Below are 14,900 nucleotides of genomic sequence, written 5' to 3' on the forward strand. Positions count from 1 at the left end.
CATAGTTCTGAGACAGAGGAGATAGAACTGACACTCAGGGAAGACACAGCAATACTGTGTGTGTGTGTGTGTGTGTGTGTGTGTGTGTGTGTGTGTGTGTGTGTGTTCTTTTGCCCTTTGTGAGATGATGGCTGGTGCAATTAAAGCATCCTTAGGCAAGGGAAAGAGAATGTGGGGCATATTCAACCCACAACACCATTTGATCAAACTTGACATAGCCACACACACACACACACACACACACACACAGAGAGAGAGAGAGAGAGAGAGAGAGAGAGAGAGAGAGAGAGAGAGAAGAGACTGTGGATGAAGCAACAGAATCTGTCTCTTCAGCAAAGAGGCCATTTATTTGTTTATCTGTTTGGGGTGTGTGTGTGTGTGTGTGTGTGTGTGTGTGTGTGTGTGTGTGTGTGTGTGTGTAATAGTAGTAATAGAGTCCATCAGTCTACAGATACAACCAAACCTCAAGTTCATTTTGGTGAACAATGGAAGAGTTCCAAGGAGCACTGATGGCTTTGTCAGGTCATCTTAGAATAGTAGTGACAAGGTAAGAAGGCTCACTCCAGGGGTAGAGGACATATCCTATAATAAAATTGTGCTGCCTAAGATGTACTCAGAACTGTGCTCATGTGTTTCCCTACCCATGGGGGGTGTACAAGGAGTGTACAACAAGTGACAAATACATTCTTACTACTACTGAAGCTGTTAGAGCAGTGATTCTCACCCTTCCTAATGCTGCAACCCTGTTAATACAGTTCCCCCTGTTGTGGTGACCCTCCCAACCATAAAATTATTTCATTGCTACTTCATAATTGTAATTTTATTACTGTTGCAAATAAAATTTAAAGTGTCTTACATGTAGTATATCTGATATGTGACCCCTGTGAAAGGGTCATATTACCGCAAAGGTGCTGGAACCCAGGGGTTGAGAACCACTGTTTTAGACAGATCAAGAGAAAGGTTACATCTCTCTTTGTAAATGTGTTAAGGGACCCCCTTCTTTTCTTAAACTCGGCTGTATTAGACTGCTAGGGATACCATTGAGAAGAACCATACCTTGCATGACTTAAATGACAGAAATTTACTTCCTTTCAATTCTGGAAGCCGGACTCAAGTTATAAATTCTAGATTGAGGTAGGAATAGAGTTGGTTTCTTCTGAGACCACTCTCAGATAGTAGATCTCCTGTGTCTTCGTGTAATGACCCTCATTTACTTCTGGGCCCTAATCCCTAATCTCTGATCTATCCTCTTTCTTTCCCCTTCACTCTTTCTCATTTTTAGTTCTTTAAGATTTTGTGCAATGTATTTCTTCATATGCATCCCTCTCCTCCGGCTCTTCCTGGAACCACCCCCTTTTCCTACCCACACAACTCTGTGTTCTTATTTTGTTTTGTTTTGTAACCCTATCAAGTCCAGTTTGTGCTGCCAATGTATGCTTACATATGTGGCATTCCACTGGGGTATAGCTGACATATCAGGAATATACCCTTAAAGAGAACCGACTCTCCCTCTCCTACCAGCTATCAATTGCCAGTGGCTCTTCAGCTAGATTTTGTTTTACTGGGTTTATTATAAATTTTAAGATAGCTTTTAAAAAATATGTGCAAATGTGTTTGTCTGTGTGGAGTGTTGTGTACGTGAGTGAAGTTGCCTCCAGAGACCAGAAGAGGGTGTCAGATCCCCTGGAAGAGGAATTATAGGTAGATGTTTGCTGCCCAGCATGATTGCAAGAGAGGTATGAACTCTAAGTGCTGAGCCATCTCTCTAGCCCCAAGAAATACATTTGAGAATCAATTTAAGCCACACATTTACGAATCAAGCTACTTATGAACACTGCCAATATTGGACACATTAATTCTAAAAATACTGCTCTCAACTGCTTTCATTAGGTGCTTAGGAACCTGAAGAGGCTGCTTGAAGTTGCAGAAAGAGAGAGTGGGAAGGAGGCGTGTGTGTGTGTGTGTGTGTGTGTGTGTGTGTGTGTGTGTGTGTGTGCGCGCACGCGCGCGCGCTTACCTGAGCTACTGGTGTACTGGTGTCTGGAGATTCAGATCTATCTGCAGTTACAATGGTTAGGCTCAGGGCCCACATTAGTTATTTCCAGTAATTTCTCTATAAAAGAATACCATTTAAAGATATAATGCTCAGAACATCAAAAAAAAGAGAAAACACACCAAAGTCCATTTTACATCAAAATAAAGAAAGTTTATCCAAACTTAAAGCAAATATTTAATTCCAGCCCTGGAGATAAGATCAGAATAAAGAGTTATGTTGAAACAGGGGTAGTTCTATTTCCATGGTGAGGGGCAACATAGATTAGAGGGGGCCTGGGCCTGGGCTCAGATCTGGTACTGACACCATTAAGATCAAAGTGTCTAACTTCATGATATTGCATATTTGTGTTTTTGCCAATGGTTGAGTTCCTCAAAGAAACACACAGAGCTGTGCTCCAGTCCAAAAAATTATATAGGCACAAGCTGCACTTGGAGGCAAAGGATGGTATTCACAGTCTGAAGCCTGAGTTAAGGCAGAGGGCCCAGTCTGCTGAGGGCACCTTGCAAGTTCTCAGTATTATTAATCACTTTGGGTAGGAATGAAAGTGTGGGGTCACTAACCACATGCTTCCTGAGTTAGGAGACTGGAACAATGGGGCTAAAAATTAACTCACACACTCAGAGCCATCTATTTTTAAAATCGCTGATAAGCAACACAGGAAGCTTTACCACACTAGCTAGCAGAATCTGAGCTTTCAATCAACAATTTCTTTCACTGAAGGTGTGGAGCGTGGAGAAGATCCAGAAGCACAGATGGCAATTCACATCTGCACATGCAATTTCCTTTTTCTCCATTTTTATATAAACCTCTATCTTTTCTAAAAAAGAATGATAGAATTTTCCAGTGGAATACAGCACTGCTTATTGCTTCTGGGAATGTTACTAACCTCCATCTCTTCATTTTAGCTGCAATTTAGGTCTTTGAGTATATATGTAGAAAGATGAGAGAAAGATCTTATAAAATCCCTTTTATTGCATCCTGAATAATTTCATAAGATCCAGTGCCTCCTAAGAGCTAAAACTTTTTAACAGACCTCTCTCATCCTTATCCCTAAGATTGCTCAGACTTACTCTTCATAGATAAGGCTGGAATAAATCTAGAAGATTGTATTATTAGTAATGAGGGGCAAATAAGGGCAGTGGCTTGCTCAAGGTCATTTAGCTGGTTATAGCAGAGGAGTTGGGGAGATCTACAAGAATCGTAAACCACACTTACAATGATATGAATAGGAACACAAATACATAACTGTATCTGCAGTTAAAGAACTATAAGGATGTTGAAAAAAACGAATACAGATACCATGCTTCATAATCATGTTTTATTCAAACAAAAGATAAATAATACACTAAAATAGTATTAGATAGAAGGAAATTCTGGGAAACCAAATACAGCAGTGGGAATATGGTTGGTAAATTTTGACTGAAAGAGAAAAGTAAGAAAACTACAAAATAAACTAAGGAAATGCTTCTAAAGAAATGCCTGGCTCACCTTTAAAAAAGCCCATGATGGGGATAAAGGGAGTCTGTGGACACACCATCTTACTGTCAGTTCTGATTGCTCTGACACAGACCTTTCTTCTGACCTCCAGAGACAAACAAATCTTCATTGACCATATCAAAATCTCTTTGCCTTTATTTCATCTGATAATGAACTCATAGTGAAAGGAAATTCAAGCCTGTTGACCTTGAAATGCATCCTGTTTCAGATATACCTGCATCCTGAATCTTAAACATTATCCTTGAGACCCTCAGCTCACTCACCTCCATTCTTAATCCTTTTGCCTCTACCCCTCTTATCCCTCTACCCCAAGGCTTCTGAAACCCTCCCAATCCCTTCTTACCTCCATGGCCACTCCCACACTGACATTGCCTCTTGTTTCTCTCATGAACCCTCCTGTAGAAGCCTTACACTATTGCACAGAGACATTCTTAGCTTCCTTTTTTCTCTTGACTGCTAAGTTCATGTCACTCTCCTGCTTAAAATCCTCCATTGGATTCTCATTGCTTTAATAAAATTCATACCATCCAGAATCAATAAAAAGTATTAAATAGCCTATGAGGAACTAGTGGCCCTGATAAGTGTAAGGTCACAGACAAGGATCACACTTTGGGGAACTCAATACCAATTGTCTAAACTTTACACAGTTTGGTATCTTTACCTCACACAACCATTGATGAGAGTATCATCCCACAAATGCCTGCATGGCTCAAAGAATTTTGCTTGAACTAAAAAAACAAATGTGACTTGAACACATTCTCCAGACATCAAATCCCAGTCCTGGGAAGTCTCTTGTGTATTTTCAGGACCGCATGACTATGAAGTCCCTCAATGACCAGTGTGCGTGTCCATGGCTCTGAAACAGGACTGTGAACATTTGCTCTTTAGTATATGGGAAGTAAAGACCAGAAAAAGAAGTGAGTAGGCAAGTAGCCAAGAGGATGTCTCTCCTTCTCAGTTACACAGTAGAAACCAGACAATTACTGTGTGTGTTTTTTTCCTCCTGATATGTTATCAATGCAATCCTTAAAATTCAGGGTGATGCTGCAAGTCACATATAAGTATGGGCAAGAGTGGGGGCCAGTGCAGTATAGCATCGACTCATTTGATCATGGGTCATCTGTATAATCATGGTATCCTTTGTCTTCCATTAAGACATTCCTAAGCTCTAGAAACAATTTCTGAGATATTCTTATTCTACTTCACCTAGAACCTACAACATGAATTTAAAGCACCAATAACTCACAATATCTAGGAGGACAGAGTATAATTTATATTTGTAAGTTTTAGAGGCAAGATTTCCATTACCTATTTTAGTTCCCAGATGTTCTTCTGACTTATGGAGTGGGAGGTATAAGGGTGACTTATGGGCACAGGCTATGCATAAGAAACTCTACTTTTCAGAAGAAGAGTGTTCAGAAGCATCATAAATATGCTTATCAGTATCAATGGCTCAGCTTGCTGCCAACACACTGCTTTGGATGTGGAAGGAACATAGAAACAAGACAAGTCCAAGATCTGCAATCTGGGAGAACATCGAGTCTAAGTTAAACTATGTCTAGGTTTAGACAGCCTTAAGGAAGAATAAAATCCATATGCATCTTCAGAAAAGTTAAGTAATTGTTCTCAGGACCTTGTGATATAATTGGAAAAATAGACTTGACTCGTTGTAAGATAATCTCTTTCACACAGTAACATTGAAGACAAGTCAGAGAGAACTCAAACACAAGACTACCCCCAGATTAGTCAAGAATGGTTGCATAACTGTTCAATTGTGTGGTTTTTTTTTTCTTGTAAAGTCTTCACACAGTAGATAGAATTAAACATGCCTCCTGATGAGAAACAGGGAGCTACAGCAAATGGAACAAGAGGTGACCTGGATGACGGCCAAACTCAATCCCAGCATTTCTTTTAGAATACCCCTTTTACTTCAAGAAAGAAAATGATATATTTTTTTGCATAAAACAGCAGGTTATATTCTAGGTTATAAACAATTTCTTCTTGGTTTGAACCTCTCAAACTGTATTTTTTTAACCTTACAGCATCTATCTGGGGGTAAAAAAACAAGCCACTGTGGGTTAATTCCCACCTCTGTGACTGTTCATAATTTAAAAACAAAGCTACCAAAGTATAGAACAAAACTACGGAAGTAAGGGGGACATTTGGAGAAACCAAAACCAATGTTAACCAAAATCTGAATTATGTAAATAATTCTCACTTGGACAGTTTTATTGAGTCTTAACTGGCCTACAGGGATTGTTCTTTTCTTGGAGAGGATAATTGCTATTTTATTACTTAGCGTTCTTACATATAAGCTTGCTTATGGTTATTTATTTGGTACGCTTCATCCTTCTCATCTCTTGAGTGAATGCAGAATAGTAAAGTAACTTGTCTAAAGCTAAACAGTAAGTGGGTATCTCAGCATATTATCACACAGTTGAAATTCTCTGGACTTGATATTTACTTGAGTGTTTGACACTAGAACTACCATCCCACTAAGTAAGCCAACAATTCTGACAATGTCCAAATATTTCTCTCTCCTTCCTACAGTCTGACAGACAAAAATTACAAATTTTTGAGCACTTAAATTTGATTATATCTCAAATATAGATTAATGTGGCAATGGCAGTGATTATTGGAGAAATGACTGTTGGCAGGGCATTTAAAAGCTGCTTAAATCTCTGAGCTTGCTTTGGCTATGTACTCAAACAGCAATACAGGAATGGCAGACAGAGGAAACACAGAGGGTGTGTTGTGGGGGGTGTTTTTATCAGTAGTGATATTACAATCATCTCTTTCATTTACTGACAATTTACTATCCTAGGAAACACAGATTTATGAACCCTGCATTAACAACAAAACTACAAACTGGAGATTGCTACATCCATGTATTAAACACCAACACTGTGACTCTCAGAGGTTAACATGTCTTAGCTCACTCTTCTGGAAGTAATGAAGACTCATGCTGTGTTTCCAAGCCCATTACTAGTTCTTAACCACATCAATATTCTTCTACCATGTTTCTCTGTTCGCACAGCTATACTCATGCCTGTCATTTCTCCTCTATATGCTTTCTTGGCTCCTATCTGCAAGAATCTTGTCCCTGGATCCCCCATGCTGTTCCATACTTCTGTGTCCTACCTGAATGGTCCTGTAATCCTCCAGGGCTCAGATTAGGCATCAGTTGCCTCTTCTAAGCCCTTCCTGACCCCAGCCTAAAAGAATTGATCATGTCTTCTGGACCATGGGGAAGAACTGAGTTTCCACACTGCTTCTGCTCACAGGCATGGATCCCACTTAAAACCTTGATGTACCCGGAAAACAAGAACCATGCTCAGCTATATTGGGATTTCAAAGACATAGCCCAGCTGCTGAACCTTTTTTTTCAATGTGTGATTATTTATTTGTTATCCTTAAAGACTTATTTTTGATTGGACTCAGACTTAGAAGTAGAAGCTCTCAGCGAAGACAGTCTACGTCTCTTGCTGATGCTTTTCTTTGGCTTCCTTCATTCTCTTGGCCAAAAGTTTAGCATATTCTGCAGCCTCCTCCTTGTTTTTGTTGTTGTTTGTTTGTTTGTTTGTTTGTTTTTGTTCGTTGTTTCTTCAGAGCAATAGACGCCGTTTGTGTTGCAGGACATGTGGAGTAACAAGATGCTGAATCTTGGGTGCTTTAGTCCTGGGTTTCTTACCCTCTTTGTTTAAAGGCTTTCTCACAACATATTGGCGGACATCATCTTCTTTAGAGAGAGATTAAAAAGCTTTCGAATTCTGCTAGCTCTTTTAGGTCCCAACCGACGAGGAACAGTAGTATCTGTCAGTCCAGGAATACGCTTTTCTCTTTTTTGTACAATAACCAAGTTGAGAATACTCAGATTGGCATCCACGATGCATCCTCGAACAGACTTGTGCTTCCTCTCTCCGGTTCTCCTTGGTCTATAGCAAGAATGCCCCTTATTCAACAGCAGGCGCACTCTGCCATGGGTCAAAATGCCTTGCTTCATGGGAAAACCTTGTTTGTCATTCCCGCCACTGATTCCGACCACATAACCCTTCCACTCTTCACCCAGAACATCAGCAGCTACTTCTGTGGCCATGAGCTTCTCATAGAACGTACGAAGCTTGCGTTCATCGTCCACTTCGATGAGTTTCTGGCAGCTGGTGGCCAGGAAAGAGATATTCAGCTTCATGTTCACACGGCCGACCGCCTAGGAGATGCCACAAAAAAAGAGAGCCAGCTGCTGAACCTTAGTTCATGTTCAAGAAATAGAAATACCTGTGCTGCCTTGACTAGCAATTTAAACTTGATCCTGATTCTGGTAAATCCCTTCATCAGAATGCTGTCAATGAGTTGTCATCAGCTTCCTCAAATACATAGATTTTCTTTTAATGTTGTGCAGAGAGTTTTTAAAGATTAAAAACAAGATAATTTTCATACTGCATTTTAGTTAAAAATTAGACTGTCTACCCATTCATTTGTTGTTCCCTTCCCCCATTATATTTATTAATTATCAAATACATGAGCTAGCTTGAACAACTGCTTGCTCCCATGCAGTCCATCTGTGCTTTCTTCTCAATTATGTATTAAAGGCATGAGTGCTAGATTCATTGCCTCGGTGATTCCCACAGCACAAACCGTGATTTCACTGCAGCACTGAGCAGAAGGAGAGCTAATGGGCGAGGCAGAAAACACTTAATCAATATCACTTCTGACATAAGTTTAAAACCCTAAGCTCCCAAACAGATTTCGTAAAGGCTGTGATCAAGGCCCCAGTCTTTAGGAGTGCAGTCACTGTGCTATGAGGTTGAGAACTACTTTCTTGCCTACCAAATTCCCAATTACTCCACAGGCTTCTCTAAGTGATGTTGGTCCTACAGATAACTCCCATGGCTCACAGGAAGCACCCCTGAAGAATGAGACATGAAATGTGTGACTTCCAGGAAGATCCCTTCCTCCTGAAGATAAGGAGTAAAAACAAGAGTCTGCTCCAAATCAATAAAGGCAGACAATTCTAGAATGTCTATGTCCAAAGGTATCTAAAGATTAGAACCAGTCCTGGGACTAGAGGGATGAGATGTGCTTTTGGCTGTATGGGTCCACAGGATAGGTCATAAAATGATGAGCTAAAGGACTCAGAAGATTTTGGTGAGCAGGAACCATTAACGACATCAACTGGCATTGAACCAAGCAGGCATTTGTACTGCAATGGTATGCTGCACCAGAAGCCACCTGTGTGCTCTGACAACAAAGCAGATGTTTGCCTAAGGGTCAGGAAGGGCGAGTGTGATCAGGGGACTACAAAAAGGCCTGTGCTGTACTTAAAGACTTCTGCATCATTAAACTTCATGAACTCTGAATCCCTCTGAATACCATGGGTCTGATTTCCTAAAGAGGGAGTCTTTCTTCAAAACCATGCTGTTTATATCCTAAAGTAAAAAGATGGGTCTAAGATGCAGCTTCAGCACCATAATGTCAACAAAATGCTTGGAGCTGCCTTTTTACTCAGCAATCACAGCCAGGTGACAGGTACAGCAACTTTTCATTGTTCCTCATGGGGCTACCTTGTAAAATATGTAATCTCGGTGCCGCTCAGAATATTCTTGTACTCATCCCACCCCTTTCTGGAAAAGGAAAGTTGCTATGTCAGTGCGTCCCTTTTGGTTATCAATTCAACACACCTTATCAGTGTCCTTGGACTTTTAACATATGATTTCTATATATGGTATTCTTTCTTAGTAGTATGTATTTTCATCCACATATGCATATATGTGTGTTGGGAACTGAATTTGGGGACTTATACATGCTGGACAAGTGCTCTACCATGAAGCAATATCCCCCGCCATTAGTTTATATCTTCAAATTGCCCTCCAGGAGGAGACAAGAATTGGTCAGCTACTGCACAATCACAGCAACTCAGTTTTAAGAACCCACAGCATTCATCAGGTGACTTAAGATTTCTGCTTCCTGTAGTCTCAATTTATGTCCCTTAATAATAAAAAATAATAAGAAATCCTTAAAGTATCACCCCAGCACTTACAAGGCTGAACAAGATGCCAAGATAGCAAACATTGGACAAGTGTGGGCAAGGCCTAATCTCCAACAAAACAGTAAGAAGTTGTTTAACAATCCATCCAAAATATGTTAGTTATGCTTTTGGTGTTTCACATTGCCTTACAAAAGTGATAAATATTTTATTAAAATATAAATAGTCAAACCAAATATGAAAGCATGAGGGGGGAACAATTTTAAATGAGGCAAAAAAGGAAATCAATTCCATTCCCTATTGGAAATGTAGCAGGCCATTGGTCAATTTAGTTTAGGATTGGACTGGTTTCCAGGGTCAACAATACTAGTTCAAGGAAAAGTTGCCTTTTTCTGGTAGCATTTCATAGGGCAAGCTGGAGATCAGGGTTTGAATGTCTCCATTGAAATAATCACAGAATAGCAGGCACTAAAAACAATCTCCTCCCATACTCACTTAGTCTAAGAGTTCTGTCTGTCTTACTTTCATTCCTGTTTCTGTGATAAAATTTCATGATAAAAGACAATATAGGAGAAAGGGGGTTATTTGACTTATAATTCCAGATGCCAGTCCATCATTGCAGAGAGTCAAGGTAGGAAATGGAGGCAGTTCCAAGAACACAGAGAGAAAACATGCATGCTTAGTGTTTATCTCAAGTTCTGCACTAGTACACACTTCCAAAGCCAAAAATCAGGGCAGTAGCCCACTTTCAGGCTGTGTCTTCACACACACACACACACACACACACACACACACACACACACACACACACACACACACAAAAACCAAAGAGCCCAGAAGACGATGTCAAATCCTGTCAAGTGTGAGTTGTCATGGGCTATGAGCCAGCGGATATAAAGCCTGGGCATTAGATTCAAGTCATCTAGAAGAGCAACAAGCACTTACTTATAACCACTGAGTTACCTCTACAACAACTGTTTTTATTTTTAAATTTGTATTTAATGCCTACTTTGAACCTCAAATTGAAACTAAATAATTACATGGCTAATGAAACAAGGTAGACCCTTAAGAATAACACCTCACTGTTTTTTGTCATGCAGCTAATTTTTAAATTAGCTTTTATCGAAGTGGAGTTGAAAGAGAATTATCTACTTATACATATGCTGATCAAACAACACTGTAGGAAAAAAGCCAATCATTTAGCTCCTCCATTATCTCTAAGGAATGAAAGACACACTACATGCTATGAAGTGGGGTAAAAAAACAAATGCCCCTAGAATGAGACAGCTTGTGGTTACCAGGTTTGAGTGTGAAAAGGGAGACTGAAATTAGGTGAGGCTCCTTCAGTATAACTCTGGTAAGCAGGAGACACCCTCCTCCTGCCCAGTAATGGCCACCCTCAAATGGAGGAGAAATGAAACACACTAATAAAATCTGGACATTGAATTCTGTTCAAATGTCAACAACAACTGCATAATAATAAGGATTACTTTGTTAGGGCTTACTTTTTTCAAAAGCTAGTATCTGTGACACGAAAAGAGTAATGGATGAACTACATACCAGTTTACCTTTCACACTGTATGCTACACACGCTCTATTCCTCTTCGACCATTCTACTAAGAATTTCCAAAGTTTTATGGACACACAAGCCTGCACAAGCCCTGTGAAGGTCTTAATTTCCCTGTTGAGTTTACACTCTAGAAAGACAGATAAGGTTAACATCAATGAAATGACAGCAATGTATGAATGATACCAAAACGGCCATTTCATGTAAGGTACATGAGCGTAATACCTCAGAACAGCAGCAGGTCTTGCCCTCCATTCTTATCACACCCTGCCACCCTCCCAAGAAAAAATACTTTTCTTGAAGGTGAGATAAGTGCTTTGGGTTTTTTCATTTAAATTCCCAGAGCAGCTAATAACAGATGATGACGTGTGTGTGTGTGTGTGTGTGTGTGTGTGTGTGTGTGTGTGTGTGTGTGTGTGTGTGTGTTTGAGTGGATGAATTCATAGAGAGGTATTTCATACCAATATTCATATAAGCATAAATTCAGAAGAAATTCGTAGCAGAATCAAATTTCTCTGAGTGATTTTTCATGATGGACATTTTAGGCATATACTTTGACCTCAAGTTCAGCACTTTCATGCAGATTGGTGATGTCTATAATATCACCCCAATTACTTGCAGATAGGTTCATTTAAACACTGAATTAATTTCATAATAAGTTTAATAAGAAACTCATCCCTAATCAACACATAATCACATCACTGGAACACCGGTAAGAGGCTTAGGAAGGGCTTTAGCTTTGTGTTGTGTAGGGGAGTAACTTCTTAAGAATCAGGATGTTTCTGTTTTGCTTTGCTTTTATCCCAGCTGGCTCTAAAGCAATCTCTTGGGCTAAATCAATCCTGCTACCCAAATACACTGCTCCTTGAGTAACTGGGACTACGGGTGCTATATCATCATGTTTAAGGATCTCACATTTTAATGAAGTATAATCATCTCAGAGTGTTTCACTGGAAAACAGTATCATAGCTTCTATGATCCAGAGAATAAGAGTTCCTGTGGAGGCTGGAATGTCAAAGTCCTACCAAACAGGGCAAGTGTTGTACATGGTTGTATAGAAATGCAGAGTCAGAGCTGGGAGATGGCTCAGCAGGTAGCTACCTGCACTCCAAGTTGGCTGAGCCAAGTTTGGTACCCAGAACCTCATAATGGTGGAAAAAGAACTGACTTAAGAAAATTGTCCTTGGACCAACCCCTACCCTACACACATCATATATAAAGCATACACAATAATAATGAATAAAAATTTTAAAGGATCACAGAATCTGTTTGATAAAAATGCTGAGGCTATAGTAAGCTAAAAGGGAGAAGGAAAACAACTGAAAAGCTACTGCAATATAAAAGTCTGCCACAGATTACCAAACATAAATGCCACCAACCAGGGGATATCATACAGAGCTTGTCTCTGAGACCACACTGCCCTGTCAGTCATACACATACAGAAATCTGTTTCAGTCTCTTCTGGATCAATACCACAACTGTATGTTGCTTGTGTAGTTTCTAAAATAATTGGTGATTTCTAGTCTTTCAGGCATATAGAAATTTGACTCAAAACATCAACTGCTGTATCACAAATGCACTATTATAACTCCCCTCCCTGCCCCAGAAGGGGAGGAGAGTCAAAGAACAATGTTTTCAAACCAATTAACACTGCACCTCATTGCACAGCAGTATGAAGGAACAGATTTGGAAACGCAGCTCCAAGATTAGCAGCCTTTGAGCCATAGTCTCAATTTGGGTCTCATCACTTCACCTGGCAATGGTGCCAATTTAGCAGGCATCGGACTGTGCAGAAAGATTTGCATGTAAATGAACACTGTTTGGGACATTTTGCTCAGCTTCAGTAACAGAGAAACATCACTATTCACTGGCATTACAAAAATAAAACACAGGTTAATGCAGAAAGGTCCGGGGCAGGGCCCATTACCAGGAGGGCTAATTTGGCTGATGCCTCAGACTCCTGGTAATCACGAGGAATTCGAGGAAGCACAGAAGAGTTTGAGAAATGCAAATGGGGAAAATTTTGGAGGACGAAACAGAAATAACACCCTAAAATTTATGAGTAAAATCACCAGAGAATGGATATTTCATTTTAATATTCATTTTAGGGTTTCATACTTCAAATATTCAATTTGTAATTTTCATAATTAAATATTAAAGTAATTCTAATAAATCCATTTTACAGTAAAAATTATGAATAAGAAGTTTTAAAATAATTAAAATTTTAAAGAGGGATCAAAGCATTGTAAGGCAGCACCCCATGCCTCAACAATAGTGTAGATTTCTGATGATTCCTTTTCAACCACTACCTCTAACCTGAGGTTATATTACCTTGGATCTTTTTTCATCATTGGATTTTCATATATTGCCCCAGTCATACAGTTCCCATAAGTCCAGTTATACTAGAATTTGTTGGTTTCTTCCCATGTGTACTACATACCTTCTTATTCTCCTACTTCTTTCGTTCAATTATTGTTTTCACTAACTTCACAGGACCGTGTAGAACAATATAAAACAAGGGGGAAATCTCTTAAGAATCATGGGGTTGTGTGTCTATATAGTATGCTCGTGTATTACTCTAAAATACAGACAACTTAAAAATCAAAAAAGGAAGTAGAAATACAATTCTTTTCATGCAATGCCTTTGTGTGTTTTAAAAAAAAGAAGTAGAAGAAAACTAATAATTTTTGCAGTGGCTGGCATGCCTTTCCCCATGTTACTCTTTGGCTGACTGTCCTTGTGCAAGCGACAGTGGAGTTGGGCTGTCTGCGCTAATGTCTCTGCCACAGCCATTTGATGTTGTGAGAATCATAACTGCTGCAAAACAGGCCAGAAAAAAAAGAGGCTGTTGTGTTAAGTGCAGACAGAGTGACAAGGCACATCCTCAAGAGTGATGACAACAAGTCTGAGAGGGAGAAAGCCCGGGATAGCAAAGGACCCCACACCAAGGCAGTGAGTGCACAGGAACCTGTGTGGGCTTTCCCTGTGATTCTTGGCAAACTTCACAACTATCTTTCCCTTTGCCCAGCCTGTCCATACTGCAATAACCTAGCAACTCCAGTTACCATTTTTTGTTGTATAATCATAATTCTTAGCAAACTAAAACCAACTGCCATGAGTCCATAAACAACAGAGAAATAGCTAATAATGCACAAACTCAAAAGTTACGGTCTAAAATAAAAATAAAGCATGTAGAAATAAAGATGACAGAATTATAAAAATGTATTTATTGGACTGGATATGTAGGTCGGTTAGTAAAAAGTAGTTACCGAACATGCGGGAAGCCGTGGGTTCTACCCCCAGCAGCACTTACAACTAGGCATGGTGGCAGACATATGTGATTCTAGCACCAGTCACAAACTGGATCAAGAGAATGAGGAGTTCAAGGGCAGTCTTGGCTGTATTGTGATTTTGAGGTCCACCTGCGCTGCTTATGAGCATGTTCAAAACAACTAATTAAAAACTCAAAGTGCCTACCATGAAGCATATCTGAAAAAAAAAAACTTTAATTCATAGGAGGATGACCAGGAACAAAAATAAAAGATGCATGAGTGAAGGGGAAGAAATACGCTTCCTGAGCAGAGCCCTGTCTCTTTTCCTGGGCTCCTCATGTGTCAAGATGGCACAGGTCTATGCAGAATCCATGAGGATAAATCCTTGGCACATTTCTATGTTTACAAAACAACCATAAACCCAAGAAGACATTAATCAAATATTCCTTGAAGTGAATAAATGACTGGATATTCCTGGTTTGTTTGTAGGTGTTGATGAAAACACACATAGCTCATTCCCACCCA

The 14,900-nt window shown here is 39.7% G+C and overlaps 2 protein-coding genes and 1 pseudogene across 3 annotated transcripts in view; 1 reads left to right on the forward strand and 2 right to left on the reverse strand.

Annotated features, from left to right (window-relative positions):
* Ctnna3 (catenin alpha 3) overlaps positions 1-14,900 on the reverse strand; it is a 1,328,241-nt gene that overhangs the window by 939,550 nt on the left and 373,791 nt on the right. The window lies entirely within an intron of this gene.
* The window catches only part of Lrrtm3 (leucine rich repeat transmembrane neuronal 3), a 169,144-nt gene that overhangs the window by 145,138 nt on the left and 9,106 nt on the right, over positions 1-14,900 (forward strand). The window lies entirely within an intron of this gene.
* Positions 6,975-7,742, reverse strand: LOC107979125 (annotated as a pseudogene). Its single transcript, XR_004772021.1, has one exon. The product of XR_004772021.1 is annotated as a 40S ribosomal protein S6-like (transcript).

Source organism: Cricetulus griseus (assembly GCF_003668045.3).
Source record: "Cricetulus griseus strain 17A/GY chromosome 1 unlocalized genomic scaffold, alternate assembly CriGri-PICRH-1.0 chr1_0, whole genome shotgun sequence".
Lineage (NCBI taxonomy): Eukaryota > Metazoa > Chordata > Mammalia > Rodentia > Cricetidae > Cricetulus > Cricetulus griseus.